General features: G+C 35.6%; 2 non-coding genes and 2 pseudogenes across 3 annotated transcripts in view; all 4 read right to left on the bottom strand.

Annotated features, from left to right (window-relative positions):
* Window positions 1–60, bottom strand: part of TRNAW-CCA (transfer RNA tryptophan (anticodon CCA)) — a 74-nt gene extending 14 nt beyond the window's left edge. Inside the window, exon 1 of the tRNA in view lies at window positions 1–60. This exon is cut by the window's left edge and continues 14 nt beyond it. This is a non-coding gene — a tRNA (tRNA-Trp).
* Window positions 61–229: 169 nt separating this feature from the next.
* On the bottom strand, window positions 230–303 carry TRNAP-UGG (transfer RNA proline (anticodon UGG)). Its single transcript has one exon. It is a non-coding gene; the product is annotated as a tRNA-Pro (tRNA).
* A 15,644-nt stretch (window positions 304–15,947) lies between these two features.
* Window positions 15,948–17,336, bottom strand: LOC143619769 (large ribosomal subunit protein uL14c pseudogene; annotated as a pseudogene).
* On the bottom strand, window positions 17,140–19,379 carry LOC143619816 (small ribosomal subunit protein uS3c pseudogene; annotated as a pseudogene). The gene is made up of 2 exons (XR_013151238.1): window positions 18,528–19,379; window positions 17,140–17,492 (listed from the first exon to the last, which is right to left on the bottom strand). The product of XR_013151238.1 is annotated as a small ribosomal subunit protein uS3c pseudogene (transcript).
* Between the last annotated feature and the right edge of the window lie 621 nt (window positions 19,380–20,000).

Below are 20,000 nucleotides of genomic sequence, written 5' to 3'. Positions count from 1 at the left end.
TTTGAACCTACGACATCGGGTTTTGGAGACCCGCGTTCTACCAAACTGAACTAAGAGCGCTTTCTTATCATAAAAGAGAATACTGTAAAGAAAAAAGAAAAGAATTGGCCCCAATACATCTTGTATGCATACTATATAGTGTCATAAGAATGAAAGATTCTATATGATATGTCCATTGTGAGTTGATCTTAAAAAATACCTCATTACTGCTCAAAGGAGTAGTAATAGGTAGGGATGACAGGATTTGAACCTGTGACATTTTGTACCCAAAACAAATGCGCTACCAAGCTGTGCTACATCCCTTCCGTTGGTCTACAGTGTCATTGTAGAGAATTCCTGTCTTGTTTTCCAAATCGTTATCTCCTCTATTAAAATCTAGAATTTTTCTTTTCATTTCGTCTTTTTGGTCTCATTTAACATATAACAATAGCAAAAGACTTCTATCTATATGAAATATGGAATGGAACCCCAAGGAAAAATAACTGAGTCTTTTTGGGGAATATTGGAGAAGAAAAGGACGTTTTTTCTGTATTTAACAAAAAGTAAATCTTTTTTACTAGATAATTGTACATTTAAATATGTATTATCTTATTGATTACAATAAAATGAAAAAATGAAGGAGGTTTTTCAATGCGAGATCTAAAAACATATCTTTCCATGGCACCAGTACTAAGTACTCTATGGTTCGGTTCTTTGGCAGGTTTATTGATAGAGATTAATCGTTTTTTCCCGGATGCGTTGATGTTCCCATTCTAGTTATTGGCGCGGGACGGAATAAAGAATATTAGAGATACAATTAAATATCAGCCCCCTCTTTTCTCTTTTTTCCCTTTTTTAGAAGAAGGGAGGAAAGAGAAAGAATAAAAGTGCATTCAACAGCTGTGAGACTCGGGTTCTGGTTGGAATGAAATGAATATTTCATTCTATGGAAGTCGAATACAAACAGTGGTTCTAGGGAAAGAGTATTATACAAGATACTTATTTAAAATATAAAATGCTGTACTGTGATTTGAAAGTTTAGAAATCTATCTATCTTATTTCCGATATTGAGTGTAGTGAAATCTTGCATAAGAGGATAGCAAGTTACAAATTCTATTTTGTTTTTTCCTTCCTTTCTTCTTTTTCGTTTCGGATTGAAAGAGGAAGAGTTGAGTAAATGAAAAATCCAAAGGAGGTTCATGGCCAAGGGTAAAGATGTGCGAATACCGTTCTTTTGGAATGTACTGCTTGTGTTTGAAACGGTGTTAATAAGTAATCAACGGGCATTTCCAGATATATTACTCAAAAGAACCGGCACAATACGCCTAATCGATTGGAGTTACGAAAATTCTGTCCATATTGTTACAAACATACGATTCATGTGGAGATAAAGAAATAGATTGAAGCGAGTACTTGCGCCCTTATCTTAATCTTACAAGGCAAGGAAAGGGAAAAATGACATATATATAACATATTTAACATAGTTAAAACTAATTATAAACAAACCAAATCCTATTTATTTATTCTAATTATAGATCCGGCTGAAATAGGATTTTAGGGATAAGAAATAAACTAACCAAACCATGTATAAATCCAAGCGAACTTTTCTTAAATCCAAGCGATCTTTTCGTAAGCGTTTGCCCCCGATCCAATTGGGGGATCGAATTGATTATAAAAGCATGAGTTTAATTAGTCGATTTATTAGCGAACAGGGAAAAATATTATCTAGACGAGTAAATAGATTGACCTTGAAACAACAACGACTAATTACTATTGCTATAAAACAAGCTCGTATTTTATCTTTGTTACCTTTTCTTAATAATGAGAAACAATTTGAAAGAACTGAGTCGACCACTAGAACTCCTAGTCTTAGAGGCAAAAAAAGGTAGGTTTACTCTTTATTAACTTGAATTCAAACCCCCATCCGAACTCAAACGCGGATTTCTATTTTGTGGTCAAAATCCAAGAATCTGGATTGAATTCTCGTGTCATAAGAAAAAAAAGAAGAATCTGGGAAGAAGAAAAAATTTTTTTTAACGCGTTGATTCATTTTTATTTTGACTACTTTCTTTTCTCATATTTTCTCATATTCTATTCATTTTTATTTTCTTTTTTATTCGACCTTCCCGGAGTTCATTCTCCGGGCAACTCCGTTTAACCGGTAGACTCCTTCCAACTTACTTCTTTTATAATCTCATTGGAAATCATATAAAGACAATTCCTATTTGATATAGCTATTTGTGCAAGTATTTTACGATTAAGAAGCAACTCTCTCTTGTACAGATCATTTATTAATCTACTATAACTATAGCATACCCCCCTTTCGAGAATTGCTGCATTTATTTGAGTGATCCACAAACGACGAAAATGGATTTTTTTCCTATCCCTATCCCGATGAGCCGAAACCAAAGCTCTTATTTTTTGTTGAGTAATAGTTCGAGTAAGTCTTGAATGAGCCCCCAGAAAGCTTGATGCAAATAAACGAATTTTTGTTCTACGTCTCCGAGCGATATATCCCCGTCTAATTCTGGTCATTGAATAAATGAAACTTTAACTAATAACTAATAGATTTCCTAGATTTCCTTTCTTTCAGTTATTCTTTTGCCCCTTTCCTAGTATATTAATAACAAAACTGATTTTTCCAATGTATAAACTAAGAATTCCAATGGCTTTGGCTACTATAACCTTCCCAACCACAATTTTTGATATTTTCTAGACATTTCACCTCGAAATACGAAATTTGACTATACTAGGTATTAAAAAAATCAAAGTAATGATAAAGAAATAGTGAATTCCATCGTTTCTATGGTTACTTCTTCAACGGTGAGGTCTTCTCTATACACCGGAGCCTTTACTTCATTTAATCAATGTTATTGCTAACTTGTATAGTTCACATTCTTCGGCTCTACCCATGAATTATCCAGTAATAGGTCTTTCACAACAAGCTCTACCTATACAGTAACGGTATTTAATTATGAAGGTTGGCTGGGTAACTGACCCTGTTAGTCCGTTCTTGCAAGAGGGGTCTATGTTAACTAAGATTTCCTCCGCTTAATGGATAACCATTTGCTACCAATGGAGAATTGCTTCTCATTTTGAATTGAGGTGAATGGATTTACACCAACAGAAACCATAAATTTCATACAAAATAAAAGGGATATCATCCATTTTTAGATAGGAAATCTAGTTTGTTTTTCCGTTATATCCTATTTGATCATTGATATTCGAACATTGTTCTCTTTCCTTTGTTCTAGTTCATGATTTGAACGAGTCGCACATACACCCTAGTACATGTTCCTAGGCGCTGAGGGCATCCCCGAAGCGCGGGGGATTTTGTGACATTTCTAATTGGCTGTCTTGTATTTCTAATAAGTTGTTTAATCGTTGGCATGTTGAATCATATACATAATGGGCTGGTTTAGATCGATCCTAACCGGATGATTATGAATTACTTTTATTCAATAGAATAATAAAAAAGATTCCATAGAATAATAATATTCAACTCGGTAGGGTTCATTTCAGAATTGACACGAAATCCAGGTTATTGTCATTCAACCGCCACAAGATCAACAATTCCATAAACTTGGGCTCTGTTGCTGACATAAAAACATCTCTTTCCATGTCTTCAGATACAACCCATAAGGGTTTGCCCGTTCTTTGTACACAAACCCTTGTCAGGGTTTCACGTAGTTTTAGCAGTTCTTCCATTTCCAGGATGAATTCTCCCATTGCTACTTCAAAAAAAGAACCAGCAGGTTGGTGGATCATTACCCTGATAATATAAGATAATAAAAGGTTTCTCTCTTTTTCATGATGAGGGGAAGATAAAAGAATAACAAGAAAAAAAGATAGAATCGAACAACCGTACGGGCATTATGCATTGCATACGGCTCTACAATAAAATTGACCCTTACCTTCCATCAAAGAAATAAAAAATAGGATCGATCAGACCCCGATCGGTAAATGATCAAGTTACCACTCTTCCTTTCGGAGGAATTCAAAAATACTATGATGGCTTCGTTGCTATATATATTTATTATATTTTTTTTCTATGATTTGTCTGTCATTCAGCAATCCCAAAGTTGCTTTTTATTTGATCAAATAATAAATAATCTAAGGAAAAAAGAATTTTTTTTCGCTCCATAACATAAATAGAAATATTGTTAAGAGACCTCTGGTGTGAAAAAAGTTTGTGACGCTGAACTGGACTTCCAAAATAAGAAAATAGGAAATACGTTTTTATCATATTACTCTCTCGGTACATAAGCTAATGTTGTGAAAACAAAATTTTTTTTATACCGAATTCAAAGTGCCATGCTATTATTACTTAATATTCATATTCATATTTCATATGGCGAAGGCATAGTCTTCTTTTTTCTCTCAAATAAATAAAAGCCTCATTGGCGCCAAGCGTGAGGGAATGCTAGATGTTTGGTAATTTCTCCTCCGACCAGGATAAAAGATCCCATTGAAGCGGCGGATCCCATGCATATTGTATGTACATCTGGTTGCACAAACTGCATAGTATCATAAAGAGCCATTCCCGGTATTACCCATCCGCTAGGAGAGTTTATAAATAAATACAGCTCTTGGGTATCATCTTCGATACTGAGATATATCATAAGACCAATAAGTTGATTTGAGATCTCGCTATCAACCTCTTGACCTAAAAAAAGTAATCTTTCTTGATAAAGTCGGTTTATTAGGGTCAAATTGTATCCCTTAAGAACCGTACAGGCGCCTTTTAACGCATACGGTTCAAAAAAATCAATGTGTATATTCCAATACTTTTTCTTTTTTCATAGCAAGTTCCTTCTAACTTATAATAAAAGGATTTTTTTCACTAAATATGAGTTTGTCTTCCTTTCCTTATAACGAACGTAAAAAAAAAAAAAAAGAATTCATTAAACTTATCCAATTAACTTCTCATTGATGGATTGTTTCATCGAGATCCAATCCAAATCACGATGTCATTTTCTTGTTCTTAAATTGGCCTCTTTAATCTTTTTAGGTTTATGCTCTACCCCGGGTAAAGATCCGCCCGATTTTGATTTGCACATATAGTACAAATGTTCCCATTACCACTTCTTTTTGTTATCCCCCCCTTTTTTTCAATTCATGCATTCCGTAAAAAAGGTTGATGGATTCATGCATATTACTCAATTGATTAACATAATAGTTTGAAAAAAATTTTTCTTTAAAAAAAGGAATACTTTATGATATAAAATAAAATAGAAATAGATATATTACCACTTGGTTTTTTTAACGGTGCCTGGATACTTCGATGTAGTAGTCCAACTAAGACAACCATAAATTCTTCTAATTGATAATAGTAATCCGAATCCCCCCCAAAACGGATCTAATTGCACTTCACGCTCCAAATTTTTGATGATGAAATGAATCTTTCGTGGGCGAAACAGAGGATATCTCGATTGGGGAGAAAACGGGGAAATCCCATATGACCAAATATATCTGAAAAGTCGCACTATATGTCAAGCCAAGATGCATCTTCCTCTCCAGGACTTCGAAAAGGTACTTTTGGGACACCAATAGGCATTAAATGAAATAAAAAGAACTAAGTACTATATTTTACTTTGATGTGGAAACGTAACAAAGCCTTTCTTTTTCTTTATAATATTGTACTTTATCCTAATCAGATTTTATTCGATTCATAAGATTTTATTCATCATTTATGAAAATTTGATAAAGAAAGCAAGAAAAAAAGGGAAGATTATTACGAATAGTGTCCTCTAATGATGAACAAGTATGGGCACATTCGCTCATAGAAAATGGCATTCACTTCCCCATTGCGTATTGGTACTTATCGAGTATAGAATAAATCTGCTTCTCTTTGTTCCTACGAACAAAATTGTTCCATTATTACCAAAAGAATAGAACAAATATGAACCCTTGCGTTGAAATAATTTACTAAAACTAAATAGGGGGGTCCATAACATAGTCATAGTATAGTCTTTTCCAATGCAATAAAGTTACATAGTGTCTTTTTTCTTTCATAAAGGGGTATTTCCATGGGTTTTTGCCTTGGTATCGTGTTCATACCATTGTATTGAATGATCTCGGACGGTTGCTTTCTGTTCATATAATGCATACAGCTTTGGTTGCTGGTTGGGCCGGTTCGATAGCCCTGTATGAAATAGCAGTTTTTGATCCTTCTGACCCTGTTCTTGATCCAATGTGGAGACAGGGTATGTTCGTTATACCCTTCATGACTCGTTTAGTAATAACCAATTCCTGGGGCGGTTGGCGTATCACGGGGGGACTATAACTAATCCGGGTATTTGGAGTTACGAAGGTGTGGCTGGAGCGCATATTTTGTTTTCTGGGTTGTGCTTTTTGGCAGCTATCTGGCATTGGGTATATTGGGATCTCGAAATATTTTGTGATGAACGTACAGGAAAACCCTCTTTGGAATTGCCCAAGATCTTTGGAATACATTTATTTCTTGCAGGTGTGGCTTGCTTTGGTTTTGGTGCATTTCATGTAACAGGCTTGTATGGTCCTGGCATATGGGTGTCCGATCCTTATGGGCTAACAGGAAAAGTACAATATGTAAATCCATCGTGGGGTGTGGAGGGTTTTGATCCTTTTGTTCCGAGAGGAATAGCCTCTCATCATATTGCGGCAGGGACTTTAGGCATATTAGCAGGTCTATTCCATCTTAGCGTCCGCCCGCCCCAACGTCTATACAAAGGATTGCGTATGGGCAATATTGAAACTGTCCTTTCAGTAGTATCGCTGCTGTCTTTTTTGCAGCTTTTGTTGTTGCCGGAACTATGTGGTATGGTTTAGCGACTACTCCCATCGAATTATTTGGGCCTACTCGTTATCAATGGGATCAGGGATACTTCCAACAAGAAATATATAGAAGAGTCAGTGCTGGATTAGCCAAAAATCAAAGTTTATCAGAAGCTTGGGCTAAAATTCCTGAAAAATTAGCCTTTTATGATTACATCAGAAATAATCCGGCAAAAGGGGGATTATTTAGGGCGGGTTCAATGGATAACGGGATGGGATAGCGGTTGGATGGTTAGGACATCCTATCTTTAAAGATAAAGAAGGCCGTGAACTTTTTGTACGTTGTATGCCTACCTTTTTTGAAACATTTCCGGTCGTTTTGGTAGACGGAGACGGGATTGTTAGGGCCGATGTTCCGTTTTGAAGGGCAGAATCTAAGTATAGTGTCGAACAAGTTGGTGTAACTGTTGAGTTCTACGGTGGTGAACTCAATGGAGTCAGTTATAGTGATCCTGTTAGTGTCAAAAAATATGCTAGATACGCTCAATTGGGGAAAATTTTTGAATTAGATCGTGCTACTTTGAAATCTGATGGTGTTTTTCGTAGCAGTCCAAGGGGTTGGTTTACTTTTGGAAATGCTTCATTTGCTTTGCTCTTCTTCTTCGGACACATTTGGCATGGTGCTCGAACCTTGTTTAGAGATGTTTTCGCTGGTATTGACCCAGATTTGGATGCTCAAGTAGAATTTGGAGCATTCCAAAAACTTGGAGATCCAACTACAAGAAGACAAGCAGCCTGATACAACATTTCTTTGGTCTCTTTCGAATAGATTTTCTTTTTATGATTTTATTTTTATATAGGGTACCAGATAAATCTTGATTTGAATCGTCATTTTTTTGGTTACTCTTGCTCTTTCTTTATCCGGAATATGATCCCCCCAAAAATAAACATGTATGGAAGCTATAATTGTAAACCACGATCGAATCTATGGAAGCATTGGTTTATACATTCCTCTTAATCTCGACTCTAGGGATAATTTTTTTCGCTATCTTTTTTAGAGAACCGCCGAAAATTTCAACGAAAAAATAAAAAAATGAAATGATTTTTCATTATCGCAATTGAAGTAATGAGCCTCCCAATATTGGGAGGCTCATTACTTCAATTAGTCCCCATGTTCCTCGAATGGATCTCTTAGTTGTTGAGAAGGTTGCCCAAAAGTGGTATATAAGGCGTACCCAGTAAAACTTACAAGTAAACCAGATATAAAGATGGCGACTAGGGTTGCTATTTCCATTATTATATAATTTCAAGACCACAATGGATCTATGATAAGATCGTTTATTTACAATGGGATGGTATACAAAGTCAACATATTTCAATGAATAAAATAGGATTTATGGCTACACAAACTGTTGAGAACGATTCTAAATCCGGTCCAAGACGAACTACTGTAGGGGTTTTATTAAAACCCTTGAATTCTGAATATGGTAAAGTAGCTCCTGGGTGGGGAACGACCCCTTTGATGGGCGTCGCAATGGCTCTATTTGCGGTATTTCTATCTATTATTTTAGAGATTTATAATTCTTCCGTTTTATTGGATGGAATTTCAATGAATTAGATCTATAAGAACCCCCAAGTCCTAGCTTTTAAATTAAAAATGAATCCTTTAGAGCTCGGATTTCTAGCTAATTTGATTTTGGTAGTTCGATCGTGGAATTTCTATGAGTGTGTGACTTGTTATAATTGATCCTATTGATAGTACAGAGAATGGGTCTGTCATCTTGATAGAGATGGTTCTCCTTCGTCGGATATTTATTCTAGTATCTGGAACACGGAATATATGAAATAGATTAAGAAATATTTAAACTATGATTCATACTTAATATTCAAACCTCGCGGCCAGACTCCAAAAAATTTCCAAGAATTAGAATTTAGAAATATAAATCGAAATTTTTTCTTCTTTCAAATTTCAAAAGCCTTTTTATACTTATTTTGACTCAAAGATAAATCTTTCTTTGGATTTTTGGTTATTATCTATTCGTGGAATAAGCGATGATCCGATGGTTCTTACTCAGGGAATCTTTGGGCTTAACTTAGTATTTTTATTGAATCATCGTGGTTCTAGTATGAATCTGAGGTTTGAATCGATTCATAGGGTCTTAACAAGAGAATTCCTATAAATAATAAATAAAACAAATATAATAAAAATGATAGACAAAAACAAATCAAATAAAATGAAAAAATAGGGAAGAGATAATTCAAGAGGCCCGTAAGGATCAAGATAAAGACAACTGAGCCAACTTGATATTTTGGTATTATCGCCACAAAGAAGAAGAAGAACTTTCAGATTTTTTTTATTCTTATCTTCATAGCAGATTGAATCGGAAAGTAAGAAGTTTAAAACTTTCTATTAAATATCCGTTCCAACCAGTATTTGGGTGTTTTTACTTGAGCTGTACGAGATGAAAGTCTCATATACAATTCTCGGAGGGGGATCACACCTATCTCAATAAAGTTTATGATTGGTTTGAAGAGCGTCTCGAGATTCAGGCGATTGCGGATGATATAACTAGTAAATATGTTCCTCCTCATGTAAACATATTTTATTGTCTAGGGGGGATTACGCTTACTTGTTTTTTAGTACAAGTGGCTACAGGATTTGCTATGACCTTTTACTACCGTCTGACCGTTACTGATGCTTTTGCTTCTGTTCAATACATAATGACTTAAGCTAATTTTGTCTGGTTAATCTGATCAGTTCATCGATGGTCGGCAAGTATGATGGTCCTAATGATGATCCTACATGTATTTCGTGTATATCTCACCGGTGGATTTAAAAAACCGCGCAAATTAACTTGGGTTACAGGTGTGGTTCTGGCTGTATTGACTGCATCTTTTGGTGTAACTGGTTATTCTTTACCTTGGGACCAAATTGGTTATTCGGCCATGAAAATTGTAACGGGTGTACCTGACGCTATCCCTGTAATAGGATCACCTTTGGTAGAATTATTGCGCAGAAGTGCTAGTGTGGGACAGTCCACTTTGACTCGTTTTTATAGTTTACATACTTTTGTATTGCCACTTCTTACTGCCGTATTTATGTTAATGCACTTCCTAATGATACATAAACAAGGTATTTCTGATCCTTTATAGATACATAGAAGGTATAGCATAGATATTTTGAATTCATCATTTATCACTTGGGGTAGGAACTATAGTATTTTATTGCTATAAGTATGGATTATTGAAAAGAATAAGACATGTATTTGGAAATTTCCCTTGAACTCCACAATATTTTTGATTTGGCATCAATAGTTGAAGGGATTTTTCCGAAGATAAAATGGATTATGGGAGTCTGTGACTTGAACTATTGATTGGTCTGTGCAGATATGTGCCTTTTTTCTATTTATTTATCTGCCACGTTTGAATTCACAACCAAATGTGTCTTTGTTCCAACCATCACGTAAGCCCATACGGAGGATAGGCTGGTTCGCGTAAAGAAAATCTTTTCTATGATCAGATACGAATCATGTCATACATGAGCAGGCTCCGTAAGATCTAGTTCACTTAACTTCAGATTATTTAATAGTATAGTATAAAATGCATTCATTTCCTCTGCATTGGCGCAATCTATGATACTATCGGAGTAAAAAAGGGGTCTAAAGAAGAACAGAGACTAGGCTGTATTAGTAACAAGTAAATCCTTTGTGTGTTTATAAAAGGTCTCTAAAAATTTTGGGGATAAACACCAATCCTAAGGTCTGAGATGACCCAAAAAGCAATTGATCAGATCACGATCTAGTTTATAAGCCTACTTGGGTATTGAGTATTTATTTGTAAGAACTTCATTTTTTGCACTTGATAGTTTCAACTCCAGAAAAAAGAATCCAGTCAAATTTTTATTTTACTTACATAAAAGCATCCATATATCATATATATGGGTGTCTAGATAACATTTATATGGATTCAGTTAGTTCTTTTTATTCTTGCTCGAGCCGGATGATGAAAAATGATCATGTCCGGTTCCTCCGGGGGATGGATCTATAAGAATTCACCTATCCCAATAACAAAAAAACCTGACTTGAATGATCCTGTATTAAGAGCTAAATTGGCTAAAGGTATGGGATTACGGGGAGCCCGCATGGCCCAATGATCTTTTATATATTTTTCCGGTAGTAATTCTAGGTACTATTGCATGTAACGTAGGATTAGCGGTTCTAGAACCATCAATGATTGGTGAACCGGCAGATCCGTTTGCAACTCCTTTGGAAATATTACCCGAATGGTATTTCTTTCCCGTATTTCAAATACTTCGTACAGTACCCAATAAATTATTGGGTTTCTGTTAATGGTATCCGTACCCGCGGGATTATTAACAGTATCCTTTTTAGAGAATGTTAATAAATTCCAAAATCCATTTCGTCGTCCAGTAGCGACAACCGTATTTTTGATTGGTACTGTAGTGGCCCTTGGTTGGGTATTGGTGCAACATTACCTATTGATAAATCCCTAACTTTAGGTCTTTTTTAAATTGATTCAATTGTGAAATAAAATATCACGACGTATGTATCTAGGGAACAGTCGCTCCAAAGTGAATTCTCCCTAGATACATCTATTCAATTAATTTATGAATCTATGTTGATTCCGAATATATTAATTGTCCTAAAGATTCAAAACCTATTTTCGTTTCGGCCCTTTTCTAAATTATAAAAAACAGATGAAAAAAATCCAAAGGGTTTAAAACTGATTTTTCGGTAAATCAATTACGAAATTCTTTTCTAGAATCCCTAAAATTTGTTAGACATCTTCTATGCGAAAATGTTCCATTTTCATAAGATCTTCTTGACTGTTATTCAAAAGGTCCAATAATGTATATATAGATTTTGGGAGGCAATTCTGATTGGTCAATAAAAATCGATTTCAACGCCATTTTTTTTTCTTTTTTGTTAGTTTAGCCAATTTATCATAAAAGGTAAAAGGGGGTAAAGGAACTATGTGTTGATTGTCCTCTAAATTGAAATTTTCTTCTTTGGTATGTAAAAAGGGAATCAATAAATCAATCAAATTCCGGGAGGCTTCGTGAAGTGCTTCTTTAGGAGTTAAACTTCCATTTGTCCATATTTCGAGAAATAGTATCTCTTTGTTACCATTTTCATAAGAATGAATACTATGATTCGCATTTCGAACAGGCATGAATACAGGATCTATAGGATAACTTCCATCTTGAAAGGTATTTGGCGCTTTTATAAGATATCCGCGATTCTTCTCTATTTGTAATCCAATAACCAACTCAATGGGTTCCGTTAAGTTAGATATATGCTGTGTATTATCGACAATTTCTACATAAGGCGGTAAGATGATATCTTGAGCAGTTACATATCCAGGGCCCCTGACACAAATAGACGCCTCACAAGTTCCATAGAGATTACTTCTCAATACGATTTCTTTCAAATTCATTAAAATTTCATGTACTGATTCTTGAATACCCATTATGGTAGAATATTCGTGTGAGATTTTCTCAGATTTTGCGCGTGTGATACATGTTCCTTCGATTTCTCCAAGCAAAGCTCTTCACATCGCAATGCCTATTATGTCTGCTTGACCTTTCATAAGTGGAGACAGAATAAAGCGCCCATATAAAAGACCCTTACTGTCTACTGCTGATTCAACACACTTCCACTGTAGTGTCCGAGTAGATACTGTTATTTTCTCTCGAACCATAATAATATTATTTGATCTGATCATTGAATCATTTATTTCTCTTGTTTCTCTTGCTATTGAAATCTCTTCATTTTTTTTCTACACACGTCTTTTTTCGGGGGTCTACAGCCATTATGTGGCATAGGGGTTACATCCCGTACGAAAGTTAATAGTATACCACTTTTGCGAATAGCTCGTAATGCTGCGTCTCTTCCGAGACGGGGACCTTTAATCATGACTTCTGCTCGTTGCATACCTTGATCTACTACTGCACGAATAGCATTTTCCGCTGCGGTTTGAGCAGCAAACGGCGTCCCTCTTCTTGTACCTTTGAAGCCACAAGTACCAGCAGAGGACCAAGAAACCACTCGCCCTCGTACATCTGTAACAGTCACAATGGTATTATTGAAACTTGCTTGAATATGAATAACCCCCTTTGGTATTTTACGTATACTCTTACGTGAACTAGTACGTCCACGTGAACTCTTTTTCTGTATAGCTTTTGCCATATTTTATCATCTCATAAATTTGAGTCAGAGATATATGGATATATCCATTTCATGTAAAAAAAGATCCCCCTTCTTATTTGTATATTGGGTCTTTAACGAGTCTTATTATCCTTGTCTTTGTTTATGTCTTGGGTTGGAACAAATTACTATAATTCGTCCCCGACGATGGATTAGTCGACATTTTTCACAAATTTTACGAACAGAAGCTCTTATTTTCATATTTGCCACTCCTTACTTTAATTTTGAATCCATTTCTTGGAAGAAAATAAGTTTCTTGAAATTTTCGATTTCAAATCGTATTTCCGCGAAAGAAATAGTGAAAACACCTAATCTTTCGAATCTTTGTTGCGAAGTCGATAAATTATACGACCTCTGGTTGAATCATAACGACTTACTTCAATTTTGACTCTATCTCCTGCCAATATTCTTATAAAACTATGTCGGATCTTTCCTGAAACATAACCTAGAATCATATCTTCATTATCTAAACGAACCCGGAACATGCCGTTGGGAAGCGATTCAGTAATTAAACCTTCATGAATCCATTTTTGTTCTTTCATTCCAGGTAAAACCTCCTTGAAGTATCAACTAGCGGATCTCGTATCGATCAGCGACGCCCCGGGGGGACTTACAAGTGGTATCAGAGCCTTAGGCTCTTATGCTATGGTTCGAGATCTGCGTTTTGGTGTTTCTGGCACGTTTCTGATGCGTTTCTGGCCGAACAGCGCTGCAGGCGAAGTTATGGGGTTCAGGCGAAGTTGTCGCTTAAATTTTAGGGTTTAGGCGAAGATATAAGGTTAAGCGAAGTTATTCACAACTTCTCCTACCTCACAAGTTCGCTTATCTCAGGCGAAGTTATCTGCCAGGTGAAGTTATGGACAGGCGAAGTTATGAACAGGCGAAGTTAAGGAGGGGCGAAGTTGACTTTTAGGCGAAGTTGACTTTAGGCGAAGTTAAAAAAAAAAAAAAAAAGTGTTTGGAGTTTTCGTCTGTATGGCCAGGTGTACACAATTATTGTGAGACCGAAGACGTTGTTCCGTCAACGAGTGAAACTTGTTATCTCTTGGTCTTACGTGTGAACAAATACGTGTCAACTCTGGATTTGGAGTTGAGGTTGTGAATGGGATATTGATTGAAGCTGGATATTGACACATATTTGGGTGTTTGTGGGCAATGAAATAGTTGTTGTTCGAGGTTGACCAACTGAAGAAAGTCAAATTGAACTGAAGGTTTTCGTCATTACTGGATTGCGGTCAGAACATATTATTTATGTTATTTTCAAGGCGTTCGAGAATTGGATCCTGAAACGTGATGCTTATTTGTTAAAGTGAAAATTCAGGAACAAGTTGGATTTAATCGGGAATTAAAGTGTTTATGTTCTTGATCGTTATCCCTGGTGATTGAAGATGCTTCGGATTAATTAATGGTCATGTGTGTTAGATTCTGTCAAGGTGGTTTTGTGATGAAATTGATCACTTGATGTTGAGTAGTTGAAGATTAAACCTTATCGTATGCCGACGTGTTGATGAAGTTGTGGAGGGAGCCCAACTTCACGTGTTGGTGAAGTTAGAAGAACTTCACGTGTTGGTGAATTCAGAAAGACTCACGTGATTGGTTGAGATGATCAATTAGGCACGGGGATGCATGCATTTCAAAGACCTCAATCTGTTTAGTCGGAGAAGCTTACACTGAAGGGGAGATCTGATATGGAAGACGCTGGGTGATTGGTAGATTTGTGAAGCTACAAGACAGTTTCAGACACGGCTGGTTGAAGAACAAATAGAAGATCATCAGTTAAGAGGGAGTCTGTTGGTGCATATTTTGTAATAGATGATCTTTTGTGTTTGTTAGAATTGAGAGCAACGGTCAAAGGGGAGTCTGTTGGTGCATTTTATGACCGTCGCTATGCAATTCTGATCAGCGGAAACAAAGGACGAAGTTAGAACAACTTCGCCATAGGCGAAGTTGTAACAACTTCTGCCATAGGCGAAGTTAGAATAACTTCGCCATAGGCAAAGTTAGAACAACTTCGCCTACTGGCCCAGCCCAAGCCCGCGAAGTTGTTTCGATATATATATATACGTGTCTTGTTTAGGTTTGGTAATCCAGAAAGTCAGTGTGTTTTGTGTTCAGTTCAAGTAACTAGAGAGAAACCGAGAGAGAGAGTCGTGTGGGACGACCCGAGGTAGAGCTCACCTCGGGTCGGCCGTGTTTCTGTTTATGTTCGGTATGTAACGAGTTTGGTTATTATATAAAAGATCTGCAGATGTGTTTATCCCATTCGTGTGTTTGTTCGTGCATGTGTTTGTGTGTTTGTTCGTGTATGTCGTCTTCTACACCATTAAACGAGTCTATGAGGATTCCGCACTCCTAGACCTCATGCGGATCTCGTATCGATCGGCGACACCCCTGGGGAACCTACAAGTGATACCACTTGTAAGTCCCCCCGGGGCGTCACTGATCGATACGAGATCCGCACGAGGTCTAGGAGTGCGGAATCCTCCTAGACTCGTTTATGGTGTAGAAGACGAAAAACACGATTACACACATACAAACACACGAACAAACACACGAATGGAATAAACACATCAGCAGATCTTTTATATCATAACCATAACTCGTTACATACCAAATACGAAAACAAAGACACGGCCGACCCGATGTGAGCTCTACCTCGGGCCGTCCCACACGACTCTCCCTCTCGGTTTCTCTCTAGACAAATAAACTGAACACAAAACACTCTTAATTTCTGGATTCTCAAACCTAAACAAGACACACATATATATATATAAACTTCGCGGGCTTGGGCTGTAGGCGAAGTTGTTATAACTTCGCCTATGGCGAAGTTATTCTAACTTCGCCTATGGCAGAAGTTGTTACAACTTCGCCTATGGCGAAGTTGTTACAACTTCTAACTTTGTTCTAACTTCGCACTTCGTTTCCGCTGAACTTTATTGCATAGCGACGGTCACAAAATGCACCAACAGACAACCCACCCCTTATTTTTTCTTTTTCACAAAAAAGAAGTTTCCTATTCAATTCGGATATTAGAAAGACTACCATATATAACACAAAATTTCTCCGCCTATTCTTTCTAGTCGAGCCTCTCGGTCTGTCATTATACCCCGAGAGGTAGAAAGAATTACAACTCCCATCCCGCCTAAAATTCTAGGAATTCTTTGATAGTTAGAATAGATTCGGAGACCCGGTCGACTTATCCGTTTTAAATTTAAAAGATTTCGATAAGTACTTTTCCTATTCCTTCTATGTCGTAAGGTTAAAACCAAAAAATATTTGTTGTTTTCTCGATGTTTTCTCACGTTTTCTATAAAACCCTCTCGTAAAAGTATTTTAACAATACTTTGGCTGATATTAGTAGATGCTACTTGAACCACGCTTTTTCTATACATATTGGCATTTCGTATAGAGGTTATTATGTCAGCAATAGTATCACTACCCATGATTAATTAAAATGATTGGTGCCTCCAAATTTGGATATAATCAACATGCTTTTTTACGTATTTTGTTTTTAGAAATTATGAATATTCATTTTGAAAGGTATATACGTGAGACAAAATCTACTAAATGAATCTTAATCTATTTATTTTAAATACCCTACTTTAACCTATAACCATATCGTGGTCTCGTTTTATAATACCTCAGGAGCTAATGAAACTATTTTAATAAAATTGAACTGTCTCAATTCTCGGGCAATCGCACCAAAAACTCGAGTTCCTTTTGGATTTCCTTCTTGATCAATCACAACTGCAACATTGTCATCATATCGTATTATCATACCATTGTCACGTTTAAGTTCTTTACAAGTACGTACAATTACAGCTCTGACCACTTCTGATCTTTCTAGAGGCATGTTTGGAACTGCGTCTTTGATCACAGCAACAATAACGTCACCAATATGAGCATATCTATGATTGCTAGCTCCTATGATTTGACTACACATCAATTCTCGAGCCCCGCTGTTATCTGCTACATTCAAATGGGTCTGAGGTTGAATCATATCATTTTATTTTATTTATTTATTTTTTATCTGTTTTTTACAATACAAAGTTCGAAGAAAAAAAGAAATATTATTTGTTCAAAAAAAGAAACCTGCACTCGCTATTTTTAAGGCCTATTTCTTTTTTATCCCGAAATAATGAATTGAGGTCGTATAGGTATTTTAGACGTTGCTATTGAAATAGCCCTTCTGGCTATATTTTCTGTTACTCCACCCATTTCATAAAGGATTCAACCTGGTTTAACAACAGCTACCCAATATTCGGGAGAGCCTTTACCTGAACCCATACGTGTTTCAGCGGGCCTTACTGTAACTGGTTTATCTGGAAATATACGGACCCATATTTTTCCACCGCGATGTGCATTTCGTGTCATTGCTCGTCGACCCGCTTCTATTTGTCTAGATGTGATCCAAGCGGGTTCAAGTGCCTGAAGAGCGTATTTACCAAAACAAATAGTATTACCTCGATAAGACACTCCCTTCATTCTTCCTCTATGTTGTTTACGGAATCTGGTTCTTTTGGGGTTATAGTTGATGGTTTTTTTTTTTAATTCCATCTCTACTACAGAACCGGACGTGAGAGTTTCTTCTCATCCAGCTCCTCCCGAATAAATCAATTCAAATTCAAGATTTTGAATTCAATTCAGATAGAAAATAATTTGAATTAACTTTAATAAGTAATATACTGAATCATGGATTTCATTTAATCTGGATTAAATATATTATTAATTTGTATATCTTGTTTTTATCGATAACTAAATATAAATATATTAAATAACTATTTTTTCTTATATTTATCTATTTTTTATTTATCTATTTTAGAATGTTTTATAATGTTAAAACAAATCTTTCTTTTGTTTTACTCTTTATCGTATTGGATTGACCCAATTTTAGCAATCCAAGAAAATAAAGTTTTCGCGGCCGAATATTTACTCTTTCAATTTCTATTTCAGTTCTCTCATTAGTTCATAATTTTTTCGAATAGATGAATTGGTCTCTGGCCGGTTCGGCCATCCCGATCAATGAATCATTCGAATTCTTTTTCACTAAAATCTTTTGAATTCACAGGTTCCATCGTTCCCATCGCTTCTTAATTAATGGTTAGGTCTGAATTCTACAACGGAGCTATTAGTTTTTGAGTCAATATTCTTAGTCTTTATTGGCTCGAAGCTCTTTATTTTTTGTTCGATGAGCAGATCCATTTAATGATGAATCCGTATTGATGCTTTATTACGCAGATTTTTTCTGAGATGACTCATAGACCTTATATATTGGAATTCTATATCTATATCATCAATATTCTTTATTCTTTTTCTTTCTTTCTCTCATCCTTCCATTTATCCATACCCTTTCTTTTTGATTTTGATTGACAACTTAGAAATTTTTTTAATAAAAAAGATTTCAGTTGCTACAACAATATGACCAATATATCATATCTTGACTGGTTCTTTGGATCTCGATAATACGAATTGATGAGTTGGTTATTACTTCTATAGTTATTTGTTTATACTATGAGGCTGGTTTTTTATACTAACCCTCAAAAAACCAACAAGTCACACACTAAGCATAGCAATTTTATCAAAAGATTCATTGAATTTTTATTAAACTCTATAGAATTATAATTGTTCGTTTTTTTTATTGAACATAAAAAAAAGAATAAACGAATTTATCATTTTTTGTTCCATCGCTGGATAGAATGCAAAGGGAAATAAAGGTTTATTATCCACCTTCTATAAATATCCAAATTTTTATGCCTAATACCCCATAGATTGTTCGAACTATATATGAACAATAATCAATTTTAACTCAAATGGTTTGTAGTGGAACCCTACCCTCTCTGATCCATTCAACACGCGCAATTTCTTTTCCGTCGATACGTCCTGCAATTTGCACTTGAATTCCTTTTGTATCTGCTTGTTCAGTTAATTCTATAGCCTTTTTCATCGCTTTGCGAAAAGAAACTCTATTTTTTAATTGTCTGGCTATAAATTCTGCAAGAATATTAGGGTTTCCATAAGGCTTTTCAATTCGTGTGATAGCAATGTTAAGTTTTCGATTTACAGAATGAAATTCTTTTTGTAAATTCATCTGTAATTCTTCGATTCCTCGGGGTCAAATTTCAATTAATATTTTTGGTAATCCCATATAGATTATGATTTGGATTAGGTCGATTCTTTTTTGAATCTCTATACGTGCAATTCCCTCGACGCCAGAAGATGTTTTCGTACTTTTTTGTACATAATTCTTGATATAATTTCTTATTTTTTGATCTTCTTGCTGACCCTCAGAATAATTTTTTGGTTGTGCGAACCAAAGGGAATGATGACCTTGGGTTGTACCAAGTCTGAAACCAATTGGATTTATTTTTTGTCCCATGTTCCCCTATTACTATACATATCATAATACGACATAGTTGTATCCTTTTTTTTCCATTTAGCTTTTTGTGACCATGTAATATAGTCGGTATCTATATATTCATCTAAGGATATATCTTTCATTACAATAGTTACATGGCAGGTCGGTCCTTGTATCGCAAAACTACGCCCGCGAGCTCGATGTTTTAATCTCTTTATGATCGTACCTTTATTTACTTCGGCTTTACTAATAACTAAATTGGCTTCACTTGAACCCATATTGGAACTAGCATTTGCTGCTACCGAATAAACTAATTTAAAAATGGGATAACATGCTCGATAAGGCATGAGTTCTAATATCATAAGTGTTTCTTCGTAGGAACGCCCCCAAATTTGATCTATTACTCTTCGCGCTTTGTGAGCAGACATAGATATATGTTGACCTAAAGCGTATACTTCTGTTGTTCTCTTATTTAACATAAAGTTCGTCTCCTACTAATCAATGATAGATATCTATATATATTATTATACATAAACAAACGTTTTTTAACGACGAGATCTATTATCACTTTTTGCATGTCCTCGGAAATTTAAAGTAGGCGTAAATTCTCCTAATTTGTGTCCTACCATACGATCTGTTATATAAATAGGTAAATGTTCCTTTCCATTATGGATAGCAACAGT

The sequence above is a fragment of the Bidens hawaiensis genome, unplaced genomic scaffold (assembly GCF_021521415.1).
Source record: "Bidens hawaiensis isolate Kalapana, Puna unplaced genomic scaffold, B.hawaiensis_p1.1 tig00002507_1, whole genome shotgun sequence".
Lineage (NCBI taxonomy): Eukaryota > Viridiplantae > Streptophyta > Magnoliopsida > Asterales > Asteraceae > Bidens > Bidens hawaiensis.
Note: the sequence above shows the minus strand (reverse complement) of the source record. Positions and strands in the feature narration are given on the sequence as shown.